The 14,661-nt window shown below is 44.7% G+C and overlaps 1 long non-coding RNA gene across 1 annotated transcript; it reads left to right on the top strand.

Moving 5' to 3' along the window:
• The first annotated feature begins 10,433 nt into the window (after positions 1–10,433).
• LOC133850701 (uncharacterized) lies at positions 10,434–12,809 on the top strand. The gene is made up of 3 exons (XR_009895684.1): positions 10,434–10,562; positions 10,657–11,360; positions 11,449–12,809. It is a non-coding gene; the product is annotated as an uncharacterized LOC133850701 (long non-coding RNA).
• Positions 12,810–14,661: the final 1,852 nt, after the last annotated feature.

Raw genomic sequence — 14,661 nt, 5'->3', positions numbered from 1 at the left:
AACATGCAGAGATCACTTCCGTCGAGCCGCATTCCCGTTTTCCCCTCTGCTCATTCTCTCTCTCTGCAAAGAGTTGAAGACTCTCACATGTAGGTGGCGCTGTCGACATCGACATTGCTGCGGTACACAGATCTTGGCATTAGATACGAGAGCTCGTCTCACTTCGCAATCGGAGTCAAAGTCGGAGTCGGAGTCGCCTCCACCTAATCGCAATCGTGCGCATTCTCGTTCTCTGATTGTTAGATGAACTCAACACAGATGGATACGCAGCTTGAGGATGATGTTGAGGACGCGTCTTGTTGTCGACAACGTTGATTTCAATGTTTCATCTGCCGCAGCAGCAACAACAATGGCAATGCAACAACAACCAGAAGAAGAGCGTGCCTTTTAATTGCCGTGCCGCCAACAGATATTAGAAGCAGCCAACGACGAGGATGACAACATGACGATGACGACGACGACGGCGACGACTCTGACTGAAGATGATCATCTCGACTCTGGATGATGAAGTGTACGAGAAGATGATGATGATGATGGTGTTGTTACCTTTGGCTGTTCATGCCGAGCTGGCTGTTATTGTGATTCTAGTTGTCATGTGGGTGGAGAATATGACGCTGATGTCTGTTGCGTCTTCTCTCCTCTCTCCGATCCCCCCTTTCGACTCTTCTGCATAAATAGAACAATGCTGGAACTTGGCTAGAGTCCATGACAGTCGTTCAACTTCAGAGCCACAGCCCACAAACAAGGCAACGCTGTTGTTGTTGCTGTTGTTTGACATTGCAATTGTTTTTAATTTCAGCGACAACATTTCATTGTGAATAGCCTAAATGCATCTCCAACATTTCCGGAGTGACGAAATGCAGCGACAAACTGATGCAGATTGTGAAAGACTAGCAGAACGAGACAGAGACAAAGATAGAGAAAGAGAGAGAGAGTGGCTTGGGAAAGGTTCGACAATTGCTCATGTATAACTGCAACTGGAACCGCTTATCGTACGGTATTGCTCGACGGGCATTGGGGCATGTACTCGTATCCGTGGCATCGATATGAGAACCTCAGCAACAGCAGCTGCTTAACAACAACAGCAACAGCATTAGAATTGCTAAAACCACTCAAAACAGCAGCAACAGCAGCGGCAACAGCGGCAGCAACAAGCAAAAATGTTAAAGTGATCACGTTTTCCAACTACAAAACAGCAGCAAACAAAATCCTTTAGCAAAACAACAGCAATAGCAAGCGAAAAAATCTCAGCTGCGGCTGCCGTTGACATTCCAAGCAATGTTGCTACCGCAGTTGATATTGCTGCCTTTGCGCATGCTAATTTTTGTGCTGCCCATCGCTCTGTCCTCTGTCTTGAGTACAGAGATACACACGTGTAACTTTTCTATATATATTGTAAGTAAGTATTTCGTTTTATGTCTAGGACTGCGCGAGGCCCTCGGTGCTAACTGTAAAAGGCGACGCAAGCTTAGCAAGTGAGCCATGAAGCATGAAAGCTGCTGCAACAGCTGCAGAAGAGACGAAAACTGCCACTGGCGACGCATACGAAAGTGCCGCACTCCTCTTCCCCCTCTGTCTTCCCATCTGCCTTCCTCCTTCTCTACCTCAAAGACACTTTTTATTGAATCGAATTCCCTGCATCCTTCTACTGCTTCGCCTATACCCTGTAATCAACTGCTCGAGATGTTGATAATACGACGAAATGTTTGACAAATGTTGAGTAAATAAATTGCTAGTGATTCTTTCATTATAAAGACAGAAAACTAAATAAAATCTTCAATGTTATACTCATAAAGGTAGCACACAAAGTTAAGCTCATTTGCAAAGACAGAAAACTAAATTAAATCTACGATACAAAATTATTAATCTTATTTTTAACAAAGTTCAAGTGAAGAATTTTCAAAGTTATCTCGATATTGTTAATATAGAAATGTAAACGAGATGAAGCTGATAATTAAACAAAAACTTTAAAGCAATGCAAAGATATTTGTTCATAAATCAATAGCAAAAATCAAAAAGGATTTTACACATTCAACAAACTTTAGGTCAATAAATCGCAAAGAAAGATATAGTAACTAAATAGCGCTTATTATTTTAAGAAAAGTTATTAATACTAATAATACCTAACATCAAAACCAAGTACCAGATCAAAAAAAGGGTTTTATACAGAGTATCTGGCTAACAAATACTTGTGAGCAGATTATTCTAGCGCGCTGTCTCTACGTTTTAGTGAATTAAAGGCAAAGGTAGCAACAGCAACAGCAGCATCAACAGTAGCAACAATCATGGCTAGCCAAAGAGAAAAAGAGAGAAATAGAGGGAGAGAGGGAGACAAAGGGAAGGGGCAGCAGAGAGAGAAAGAGAACGCGGGAGAAGCGGGGTGAGGAGATTTCAAAATGCAAATAAATGCCGATAATTCAAACGATAAGTTTGTCTTTTGTCTTGTTTGCAGCTACCGTTTGTTGTTTGTTGTTTTCGCTGGCAATGTTGTTGCTGCTGTCGTTGTTGTTGTTGCTGTTGCTGTTGCCATTGCCTAAAGCAACAGCCATTACGCCTGCATAGACAGCAGACAGAGGGACAGAGGGACAGACTTACCTGGCAGCCGCGGCCAGGACCATGATCACGATTTTCAAGTTTCGACATTTGATTGAGTTTTCGTACTAACGAATTTTTCCAGCCCCCGACTTTTTTTGTAGTATCTACACACACACACTAATAGACTGTATGTGTGTCTGTGTGTGTTAGTATTGGTGGTGGGAGGCAACGTTTTGTTTTATCGTTATCTGCAGTGCATACGTTAAAAGCGTTAATTTGACACAAGTGACCCGATTAGGCAGCAGAGTCGGCAAAACGAAAGACTTAGAACACAAACTCGATTCGACGAGGTATCGATCGAGGCAACAACGTTAAACGTTCAACAAAGGCAACTGGCAGCGAAAACAAAAATGTTAACTTCACATGTTGATAAAAATATGACAAGTTGGCCGTCATTAGTCACACAATTAACATATACAAATATTGCAGGAAGCGAACGAGACCTGCGCTGGTTGTTGGTTGCAGTTGCTGTTGTTGTGGCTGTTGTGGCAAAAGGCAATCCGAGTTCGAGCTGGTCACGTATCGCATACACACACACACACACACACACACACACACACAGCAGCAAAATCGAAATGAGGGTCTGAAAGGAGACGCAGGAGACACGCTGACTTCAGCAAATTGTCAATTACTCATGCGATGAGCGAAAGGAGCAACAACAGCAACATCAGCAGCAACAGCAGCAGCAGCATCAATGCGACTGGCCAGCCACAAGTTGCGCAACTGGAGGCGCAGTTGCCTTTAGCTGTTGTTGTGGCTGTTGTGTTGCTGTTGGCTGCTGGCAAGCGACCGCCTGTCGTCGACGACTGCCTTTTAAAGCATCATTAGCAGCGATAATTAGCGCCGTGCAACGACAGCCAAGAGATTGCCAGGAAGGCCCAAGCACAACAGTCCCAGACTCGGACTGAGACTGAGACCCAAAACACAACAGCAGCAGACGCCGAAGCTGAAGCTGTTGCTGTTGCTGATGCTGACGCTGATGACTGACTGCAACATCGTCTCTGTTTCCAACCTCTTCTCTCGCTGTCTACTTCACTCCTCACATTTTTTGGCTAATAAATTCAAAAATTTTAAACGTTTTTCGGCGATTTTGCTGCTGCCTTTGCCTTTGGCTTGGCAAATTTGAAACTCGTGAGAGATTTGTTTAGTTCGACGATGGCGACGACGACAGGTTGCAAGTTGGCGTGCAGCCAAAAGGAAGCGTTGTTGCTTTTATTTCTATTTCTGTTTCTGTTTCGAGTTGCATGCGTAACTCGTAACTGTGAATGTTCAGCTGAGGATGAGGGTAATGGCGGGTCAAGGTGTGAGGGTGCCCCGCGTTACCGCATTTTTGTTGCCGCCGCTGTTGCCGCTGCTGTTGCATACTGACTGAATGACTGACTGACTGACTGACATGTTAATTAGTCGCTTACATGACAGCAGTTTGTTGCCAAGGCTTAGCTTCAGTCGCACTCGCAGTCGCAGTCTGAATCCAGACTTGAAGCTTGTTATTCATTATTCAAATGCTAATTTCCAAGTTAAGCAACAACAGCAACAACATTGGCCAAATGTTGAGTAATTTTAATTGAGCAATTTGCGTGATTTTGATTTATTTTTCGCGTCGCGAAACGAGCAAATAAAATGTAGTAAGCGCCGCAAATGTTGTCCACAATTCGAATGAGTTGTGGTTGCAGTTGCTGTTTACTGTTTGCTCTTTGCGTCAAAGGGGGAAATCGAATGTTGCAGTTTTTTTCGTTCTTTGATCACGCTTTGAGGAAACTGCAACAATAACAATAACATCCTCCCTCTCTCTCTGTCTTCCTTTATCTGTCTCTGTTCAACTGCAACTGCTGCAAGAAATTTTGTGTTGCAACTTAACAAGCTCGCCGCGTGCAAATGATGCTATTAAAGTGGCATTTAAAATTTTAGTTGCACTTAAATCGCACCTCTCGTTCAATGCCTCACAATCTGTCCTCTCTCTCTCCCACTCTCTGTATTTCTCTTTCTATTCAGCTGCCTCTCTCCCTCACACTCACTTTTGATCTTTGGCAACCACAAGTCGAAGCCATTTCTTCGTTGGCTGCTTGAGAGCGCAAAGAAAACCACAGCACAAAGAACAACAATGGCAGCAGCAACTGCAGCAGCAACAACAGCAGCAGCAACACGACTTGTGGCCCGACTTTTGCATATGTATGAAGGCATCTAATCTGCACGACGTTGACTTTGGATATGTGTGTGTGTGTGTGTGTGTGTGTGTGTGTGAGCAGTCTTATAAGCATCTAAGATGCCGCTTGCGATCCGCGTTGCTCGCGTAGATCGTCACCATTGCTGGCATCGCCCCGATGCAGCCACAGCAGCAAAAACAGCAACATCGATGCATTTTGGCCATTTGGCTAAACTGTCGACTGTTTTGCTTTCCTCCAAACTGCGCAAATAATCAACAGCAATAGCAACAGCAGCAATTGTTGCTGCTGCCAACACACGACACAACAGCAACTTCAAATGGCCAACTCTCAAATGTGTTACGGTCACAAATGCTTAACTTTTACTAATGCTGTTGCTGGTCTCTTTGTAGCTGGCCTCCTCCTCCTCCTCCTCCTCCCTCTGTATGTCCTCCCGCCTCTCTTCTTGAACCTCTTCTATACTCTTCCTCCCTCACGGATTAACCGCCCCAAGTTTGTCGCTGCAGTTGATGTTGCTGCTGTGGTTGCAGTTGCTGCTGTTGCTGCGAATACGATTTCATAGATAAAACATTCTATTTGGCAATTAATTGGCGTTTTGTTAGTTTTCCAGTTGAATTTGTATAAATGTTGTTGCTCTCACTATTGCTGTTGCTGTTGTTGTTGTTGTTGCTCGTCGACCCGCGCACGATATTGAAATGCAAGCAACAAGTTGCTGTTGCTGTTGCAGTTGCCGTGGCTGGTGTTGTTGTTGCTTCTGCGAAGGCTTTTCGTGATTGTCAACAATGATTACTATTTGACTGCTTGACTTGCCTCCCCCTCTCTCAACCCCGTCCACCTTCTCCCCTGCCCACAGAATAACAAGCAATTAGAAAGTAAGCAGAGAACTCTGCAAAAGCTGCTAATTAAATTGAAGGCGGTTCGCCGCTGTTGCAGGATGCAAGACAATGCAATCAGCCCCTAGGGCCAAAGCTTCCGTCTCCCTCTCCCCCACTATTCCCCTCTCTTTCGCTGCTAAACTGTATTTATGGCATTGGCAGTGAGACAGTCAGACAGTCAGGCAATCAGGCAGTAGCCAGGCCAATTGACATTAACCCTAACAGCGACAGATGCTAAAAATGTTTCAGCCGAGAGTTTGCAGTTGCAGTTCATTGGGAGTTCTGCAACTGCAACTGCAACTGCCACAGACAGTGGCACTGCCACAGTCAGGGCTGCAGCCAGTGCAACACTGTGGCACAGATGAATTTATGTATGCAAAACATTAGCGCAGCCAAAGCCAAGGCAAAGAGCTGCTCAGGGAAACCGAAAGCGAGCAGCGAGCAGCGATCGTCGAGCGGCGACTCTGACTGACAGGACAAAGGAGATATTTTTCACAAAAGAACAAAACCAAAAAGGGGAGCAGCAGCAGCAGTAGCAGAGTCGTCGCGACGGCGGCTACTTCAAGTGATGCAACCACAAAGGGCAGCAACAGTAGCTGCAGCAACCGCTCACAAAATGTGCGGAAAAGTAAAAGTAAAATACTCGTAAGTGCGCGCCGCTTGGCTGCGATTACGAGTTGAGTTGCAGTACAACTTCGAGTGTATGCAAAATGCCAGGACATAAATTATCTTCGCTCAGGCGACGGACAAAATACCCTGAGACCAGACTCCGAGCAGCCAACCCGACGAGATGACGGTCGACAGCCAAAAGCTAAAGCCAAAGCCAAAGCCTGTCAATTGGCCCACAGACAGAAGCACAAAGGAGCAGCAGCAGGAGAAGAGGGAAGAGGAAACAAGGACGAAGACTGGCTGTCAATAACCGAAATCCGAATCTCGGCGACTGTCCAATCTGCAGATGGACAGAGCAGCAAAAGCAAAAGTGCGCCTGCCAAATGCCAGCAGAGAAAGAGACAAGGATCCCTTTCGATCCCTGACAATTGTCAAATGCAAAGCGAACAACGACGACGACGACGACGACAACATGGAAAACCCAAGCCTAAATCGAAGCAACAGTCGAATCGAGTCCGTACAGCGCCAAGAGCTTGATTAATTTATGGCCAGTCCGCTTAGCCCCATAGTTGCAGCTCGAGATTCTGATTCAGGTCCGAATCGAAGTCCAAGTCCAAGTTCAAATGTAAGTACAAGACCAGCTTTATTGTGCAGTTTTTTGGCCTTGAATGACAGCAATGTTATGGCATGACTCCACTTTAAGGGGGCAGCAAAGGGAGGGAGTGAGGGCGGTGAACAAATGAACGCGAGGTGTTTTCCTTTGTGGCGAAAATTCGCGGAAAACTCTCTGAAACTTCGCTCAGCCCAGCTAAGCTCAGCTAAGCGCATAAGTCATGAACACAAAGCCATGGACATTGGCATTGTCTTGGTTTCCGTTTCAACTGTTGTTGCTGCTGGGAGCACGACTCTTTGACTCAAACTGGACAACAACGTGATACTTTGAAATCGCTCATTAGATGCTGTGCACTGCCCCTTTTCCCTACTTCCTTCTACATTTGCCACTGACACTAAACAAAGTATGGGAATACTCTGGCACAATCAAAGTTCAGGAATTTGCCAAACATTTTACTTTAAATATTGAAAGTAACTCTACAAAGTATTAATAAGAGCAATACTATTCAAAAATTATCTCACATAAGTAAACGAGATTTTGTAAATGAACTCTACAAAGATATAATAAAAGCAAGACTATTTTAAAACAATAATAAATAAACAAAAATAAATAAATAAATATATACTTTATAATATTTGAATTCAATTCAATTCAATTTGAATATTTAAAACTAAATCGATGTGGTGTATTTTATGTGGAAACAAATAATATTAACCAATTATTTCGTTGTCAGTGGAACCAAATAAAAAAACATTTCTAAGTATTATCTGACAATTCAATTCTCAGCAAGTTTTTTACAGATGTTTGAAATACGATAATAAATAAATCTCGTAATATAATCATCAAAATTCTCATTAAATTCCCACGGTTTTTATTCATATTTGAATATACAAAAGTATACCTACAGAATTGTTGCTAATACTAACTAAAAACAGACTCTCCAAATGGCAACCTTTTGCCTAATTTTTGACAAATTTAAAAGCGATTAATCGACGTCGAAACACGAAAGTTCAATGTTAACAACATTGCGCGCCTTGTTAGTCCACATCCCAATCCGCAATCCACAATCAAATCCGAATCCAAATCAAAATCCAAATCAATGGGGCCTAAATTGAGAAATTGAAGCCTAATCAGATAAAAGAGCGTGCGACTCGCGAGCAGCAGCAACAACTGGAACAGCAACCAAAAAATTGATTAAATATGAAACACGCAAGTTGCACCTTGCCCCTCCCCTTTACCCCCCTTTGCCACGTTGTTGCTGCCACACAGATCTCAAGCGGAATCGCATCGCAGATCGTAGCTAGCATCTCTCTCTCTCTCTCTCTGTCTCGTTCTGCCCGCTCTCTGCTTGCGTCTTTCATGCTGGGCTGGTCGCAGCATTTGAAAAATTGAAAAATAAATTGAATTCATAAAAAGATTTATTAAATAAAGCCGGCAATTTTGGCAACTTTGTCTGGGGCAAGCAAACCGAATGCGAAGCTCTTATCGCCGCCTCAAAATCACACGATCTCAGCCGAAGAGAGGTGGCAAGAGAAGGGGTGGGGGAATTGGCTATGGTTGTTGGTTGCATGTTGCTGCTGCTGTTGTAGCTGCTGCTGGTATCGCTTTTCAATGGGGGACGGCCGTTTGCAAGGTTAAACATCAATTAAATACCGTAAAATTGCTGTGGCAGGCAGCAACATCAAATCTAACGCCTGCAACTGTTGCTGTTGTTGGTGTTGCTGTTGTTAAATATGCCTGAGTTTGTCACCGCACACAAACAACTGTGTTGCACGTTGCACGCTGTTGACAGTTGCCAGTTGCCAGTTGCTCGATTGCAATTGCAATTGCAATTGCTGCTCGCTGCTTTGCTGCTCACTCGGTTCATTTGCATAAAACAAATTTGGTATTAAATGCTAAGCGCGGCGATAAGATCATTAACATGCATCCAGTGCAGCCTGCCACATCCCCTCCTCGACTGTGGCTGCCACCTGGGGAGGAGTAGGCCGTGTGAGAAAATCTCTAAAGCAGAGTAGCTGCCACGCCCCCTCCCTCCCAGGCATGCCCCCTGCTCTGTCTTTATGATAAGTCAAACTGCCAAACACCAATCGGACACCTTACAAACGTTGCCGTTAGCTCGTTGCAAGTTGCAAGTTGCTAGCTGCCAGTTGCAAGCTGCTGCTAACGGCATTATGGAATACTTTTTATGAACAAACGTTGCCAAAGTGAATTTCATTCAAGGCACAAATCAAACGTTGATTCTTTCTCCTCTCGCTGTGTTGCATGCCTCATCAGCCGGCAATTGTTGCTGTTTGTTTGCATAAACCGAACCCTAATGAAACCATGAAACCGAGTCATGGATTCGCCTCGAATATGCCACAGTTATGTTGCATTGGTCAGCCTGCAACAGTTGCTGCTGCTTGCTGTGGTTGTTGCTGCCTCGTCGTGATTCTACAATTTCTTCATCTTATTTATTTAAGCATTGCAGACATTTCTCCTTGTCTGCTGCGATTCTTATGTCGTTGTCTTTTGCCTGATAAGCATTAAAGTTCTCTCTCTGTCTCTGAATCTGTCTCTTTTTCTCTCTCAGCAGGCGTATTTCCCATTTTCGCATTTGCATTAGAAATGCGCGAAGCCATTGGGAAAATTAGCCAGAAATTGTCCATGCGCTGTGGGGAGCAAGTGCAGCTGCCGCTGTTGCTGCTGTTGCTGTTGCTTCTGCTGCTGTTGGTCAGTGGGTTGCCGAACATGCAACACTTGCCAGGCTGCAAGTTGCAAGTTGCCACAACAAGCACCGCCTCCATTTCTCTTCCCAGTCTGAAATTGAACCTGACCCAAAGCGCGAAATGCGAAACGTCGCAGCCTCCCCTTTTCCTTCTCCCGTCCATCTCCTGTCTCCATCTCTATCATCTGTAGCTTTATCTTCAACTCTGGCTGCAGCTCATCCAAGTCAATGGCCAATGGCAGCCACCTTTGACCTCCCAACGCAACGATCTTCGGTAGTCGCCTTCTCGGTGTGGTCGCCCCCTCTTGGTCCCTCCCTCACATCCTCTATCTCTCAGCCTCCTTTGAGAGGTTAATACACTTGCCTGATGTTTAATGCATTAAAATATTTTTAATAAAACATTTACTGACTTTGATTTGGCAATACGTAGGAAATTGCATTCAATCGGAAATTACACTCTACTGCAAAATTGAGTTTAGTATTGAATCTAACCAATTGAGTTCAAAGCTCTATACAAAGATGACTTTTATTATTAATATTTTAAATAGCATTTCTTTGGCAATAAGTATATAGAAGTCTATAGAAATCAGATGCTGAAATCAATTTTTACGAACCAATTTCTTGTTTGTTTTTTTTGTGAGTGTTTTAAATAAAGAAAAAATTATCCTTTGAGAGATAATTTTTGGAAGAACAGTTCGACAATTGAAGAAGCAATATAATAGACAGTGTTGGCTAGCAGTAGAATTGCTAAAAGTTGAGTTAGTGCTGGTTAATGCCCGAATGCTGTGCGGTACAGTGTGGACCAAGAATTCTCTAAAGTAGACAAATTGCATAAAGCAAGCGTGGAAAATTTGAAAAAGCACTTGGCCATGTTTGCAGTATTTAGTGTTTCTTCGGGGTGCAGACTACCGAGAGGGGCAAACAGGAGGAGGGAGGGGCAGGTAGCTAACGCACACATATACACACACACACACATTGGCACAGTTAGACGCCCACTTAGTACGGTAATTTCAAAAACGTGCTCCTTTGATGAGATATAATCTCAGCAAGCGAGCGCAGTAGAAGTTGTTGTTTGATGTTGTTGCTGTTGCGTTTCAGTTGCGATTAAGTGCAGCAAGAGTCAGCAGCTATAGCTGAAGCGTAGCTCCCCGCAGCCTAGACAAGCTGCCTTGACAAGCATCGACCTTATGACGTCGTCGCCAGGCGCGTCTCCGTCTCCTTCCATTGAATGTTGCAAGTTGTTGTCTGCTGCCAGTCGCCACTCATCAATCGTCGCAGTCTAATGGCCATTGCGATATCTACATTAGAGCACAACAATCGACGGCAGAGGAGGAAGAAGAGCGGAAGGGGAGGCAGACATTAGAGAAAGCCACCGGCGTGGTAATTAATTAGGCCCCGCATAGAATGGCAACTCGTGGTTGCAACTGCAACTACAACTTCAGCAAACGCTATCGCTCTCTGTGTGCTGTGCTCTGCTCTGACTGTGGATTAACCTCTGCGCCAGGTTCTCATGGTCTCCGGGCCACCTACTTGCTGCATCAAAGCATCGTAGCATCGTTAAACGATACTCTCGTGTTATTCCCTGGACTAACAAAGCGGCAGGTGACTGGACTGCGCTTTTTCCCCTGTGGAACAGGGATTGGAAAGCACACAAGGAAAGGAGCACTCGGCTCGTGCGCCATCACAGATTTAGCTGGGATTCGCTAATCATTGTGCTTCATCATCATCATCAGCATTGTCCACGGCAGCAGCCTTTGTCTTAGAGGCGAGTTTAGTTGCAGCAAATGAGGTCACAATTGTGGGTGAGTGTGTTTTGCTCCTATCGCTGGCCACCTGTTTTACTGTGTCTCTACTCTCTATCTCTCTACCCGTTGCTGCTGCCCTGGCTAGTCTCATTTGGTGGGCAATTAAAAGTCCATAAGCTGAACAAATTACAGCCAAAACGTGAGGGAGGCAACCACAAGGAAAGACAGAGGAAAGGGCGAAAGACAGCGCTCAAAACTCATCTCGTTTGGGGACAGGCGCTGGGACAGCGACCTTTGATTTATCGTTATTTTCATTTAAAAGGCAAACGACAAAAATCAACATCAAGCCAAGAAGAGAGAGAACTTGCAACAGCAGTAGCAAGAACAAAAAGAAAAAGAGCAACAACAACAGCAACAAATCGATGTCCCATCGCGCGTTTTAATGACAACGACCAACTCGAAGGCATTTCAACAACAGCAACAGCCGAAGCGATGGCCACAAAAAACTTCTATAAATTAACAATATATATATATACTTATGTACATATATATATATAGATACTTTTACGAACGAGCATAAAAAAGAGTTTATAGACACAAACAAAAAATGGACGGGCGATGAGCGCAGCCACCGCCAAAAAGGATGCCCGGCGGCCAGTTGTAAGTGAGCCACTGGGCGATGACTTCAAAACGAGCGACGACAACAGCAACATTGATCGCGAATCGCATATCGAAGACAGGCAGAAAGAGACTCTCCTGCTCTTCACTCCTCTCCCGCTCCCGCTCTTCTCGTCAGTCTCAGTGCAGAATTCGTATTCAATTAAAAAGCGTTTATGCTGCAATTGCAGCAGCAGCAGCAGCAAGACGAAGGGGCAGCCAGGGAAGAGGGCACGACAGGGGTTCAAGGACCCACGGGGCGTATGAGTGTTGCATAGTTTTCGAAAATTCAATTTGCGAGAGGGGCGCAGCTGAACTAGTTTTTCAGTTGCTGTTGCTGTTGCTGTTGCTGCAGCATCCTCTGCATCTCTGTGGCAATCTGTGGCGTGGCGTGTCCAGTTTTGGCCTGTGGCCAACGCAATGCAACGCAGCAGCAACAACATCGTCGCCGTCGTCGTCGTCGTTGTCGTCGTCTCGTGTCGCGTTGCGTCTTAAATAAGTTATTATCATTGCTCGCTTTAATTGCTGTAATTGAAAGTGAAAATGTTTGCCTTTTGATTCGTGCCACAGCAAAAATGTGTCTAGGTGTCAGTCGTGCCACTTTGCCACACAGTGCGAGTGGCAACAGGAATGTATGTATGTGATGGAGCGAGAGAGGAGAGGAACGAGTGGGGGGAACTCGCTTAGTGGGTCGTCTCTTGGCTCAAGGACACCGCACCGAGTGGAGTCGAGTGAAGTTGAGCTGAGCCCAAAAAGTAGTTGCCGCATGTGGCGCGACGCATACACGTACAAGTGAACATGCCACATGCCTCATGCCTCCTTTGGCGACATGCGACATTGCCTCATCAATAAAAACTTGTAAAATTGATTACAACAATATTCTGCGGAGAACCACAAAAACAAAAATACGTTACTGCTGTTTTCATTTCAAATGCATTTTGCCCAGTTCAACTGTCCGTCTGTCTGTCTGTCCGTCCGTCCGTCTGTCTTTCTGTCTGCTTCGCTGCTTCCATATCAAAGTCGTGCGCTGTCAAGTAATGAAGTTGCCAGATCAACAAAAACCAACAACTGCAGCAGCAACAACAGCAACACAAAAAGCTGTCCACACAAAACAGCAGGCAGCAGCAACCAACAACCACAACCACAGCATCGACAACAGCAGCTCCTCCTGGCCAGATTCAGATTCAGCGTCGAAGTCTTCTACCTGTTGCTGCTGCGCTAGCAAATCGTGCAGACGATATCAGTGATCAACATGTTGCCATGGCCACCAGACCAGCAACTGCCAGAGCAACAGCAACAGCACTGGGATCAGGAGCACAGTCGCGCATCCCTTTGTGCAGCTGCAACGGCAACAGCATCAGCAACAGCGACAGAACATTCGACAACAATTGCAATTGCTACCGATTTTTATTATTTGCTGCCGCTGTTTGAGTCTCATTGCTGCTGCTGACAAATGTTGTACTCCTTTCATTGTTGTTGCTCCTGCTGCTGCTGTTGCTGCTGATGCTGATGCTTTTTTGGCATTTGCTCTGTTCCTAATTACAAGCGAAGCTTTTGATGGCCGCTCTGTTGTTGCTGTTGTTGCTGCTGCACCACCCGAAAAACGCGTTTCCAGCTAATTTAGACACCTCGCATGCTTCAGATGCTCTTCTTTCTTTCCCCTCCGTTCTGGTTGTTACTGCTGCTGCTTCACTCATTAAACAGGCCAACCAATTGCTGATCTCTCAAAAGTGTTGTCCATACCACACAAACTTGTGGGGAGGAGGGGAGGAAGGCAGGGACGAGGTGGCTGCAATGGAACAATTATGGCGACAGCCGCGCGGAATTTGCAACGCTTGTAAGCGGCTGGCCAAAGGCTCATTGCAACAGCAACAACAACAACCGAGAGTACAGCCAGCACATCAGCAATTGTTGCTGTTGACCTTCGTGTTGCCGGCGTCGCCAAAAGGAAATAAAGACGAGCGCTAGAAACGAAACAACAAACAGCAAAACGAGCCGCAATTATCTCCGATTGTTGTTGCAGTTGTTGCTGTGGCAGTTGTTGTTGTCGCCATTGCTGCTGGGCACTTATTTAAATTGCAGCGTTGTAACATTGTTGCTGTCGTTGACGCTGTTCCTTCGTCTTTTGCTGTAGTTGCTGTTCCCTCAGCCCAGCAATGACCGCAACCTCAACAGCCAAACAACCGAATAGCAACAGCCAAACAGCAACAGCCAGAACAATTGCAACTGCCACAGCGACAACAAATTTTTGGTTTGTTTGCCACACAGCACGTAAATGTTGCCAATGTCATTGGCATTGCCGCTGTCTGTCAGCAATCGACGGTCGCCCGTCAGCAACATTCAGTGCTATTTTAAATTAAAATCGTTAGGCAACACCAAAATACTTAAAAGTTAATAAGCTAATAAAAATATTACTCATTTAGAGAGTAATAAATAGACAAAGACTAAAAAATAGAAATCGTCAACGGAAGTAACAGCAAAATGCAAAATACGAAATGCGAAATGAGCTCCTAAAATGATATTTATCTATTACCTGAGACTAAAATATATTTAAGAGCAGATATAAAAACTAAAACCATTAACGACATTTACTGATATTTAAAATAATAGAAAAATTAAGAGTATTCAAGCAATACTTAAACAGAAAAAAAAGAATATTCTAAATTCAAGAACATTTGTCTTAAAAATTGTATTCTTGATG

The sequence above is a fragment of the Drosophila sulfurigaster genome, chromosome 2L (assembly GCF_023558435.1).
Source record: "Drosophila sulfurigaster albostrigata strain 15112-1811.04 chromosome 2L, ASM2355843v2, whole genome shotgun sequence".
In the NCBI taxonomy this organism is placed as follows: domain Eukaryota; kingdom Metazoa; phylum Arthropoda; class Insecta; order Diptera; family Drosophilidae; genus Drosophila; species Drosophila sulfurigaster.
Note: the sequence above shows the minus strand (reverse complement) of the source record. Positions and strands in the feature narration are given on the sequence as shown.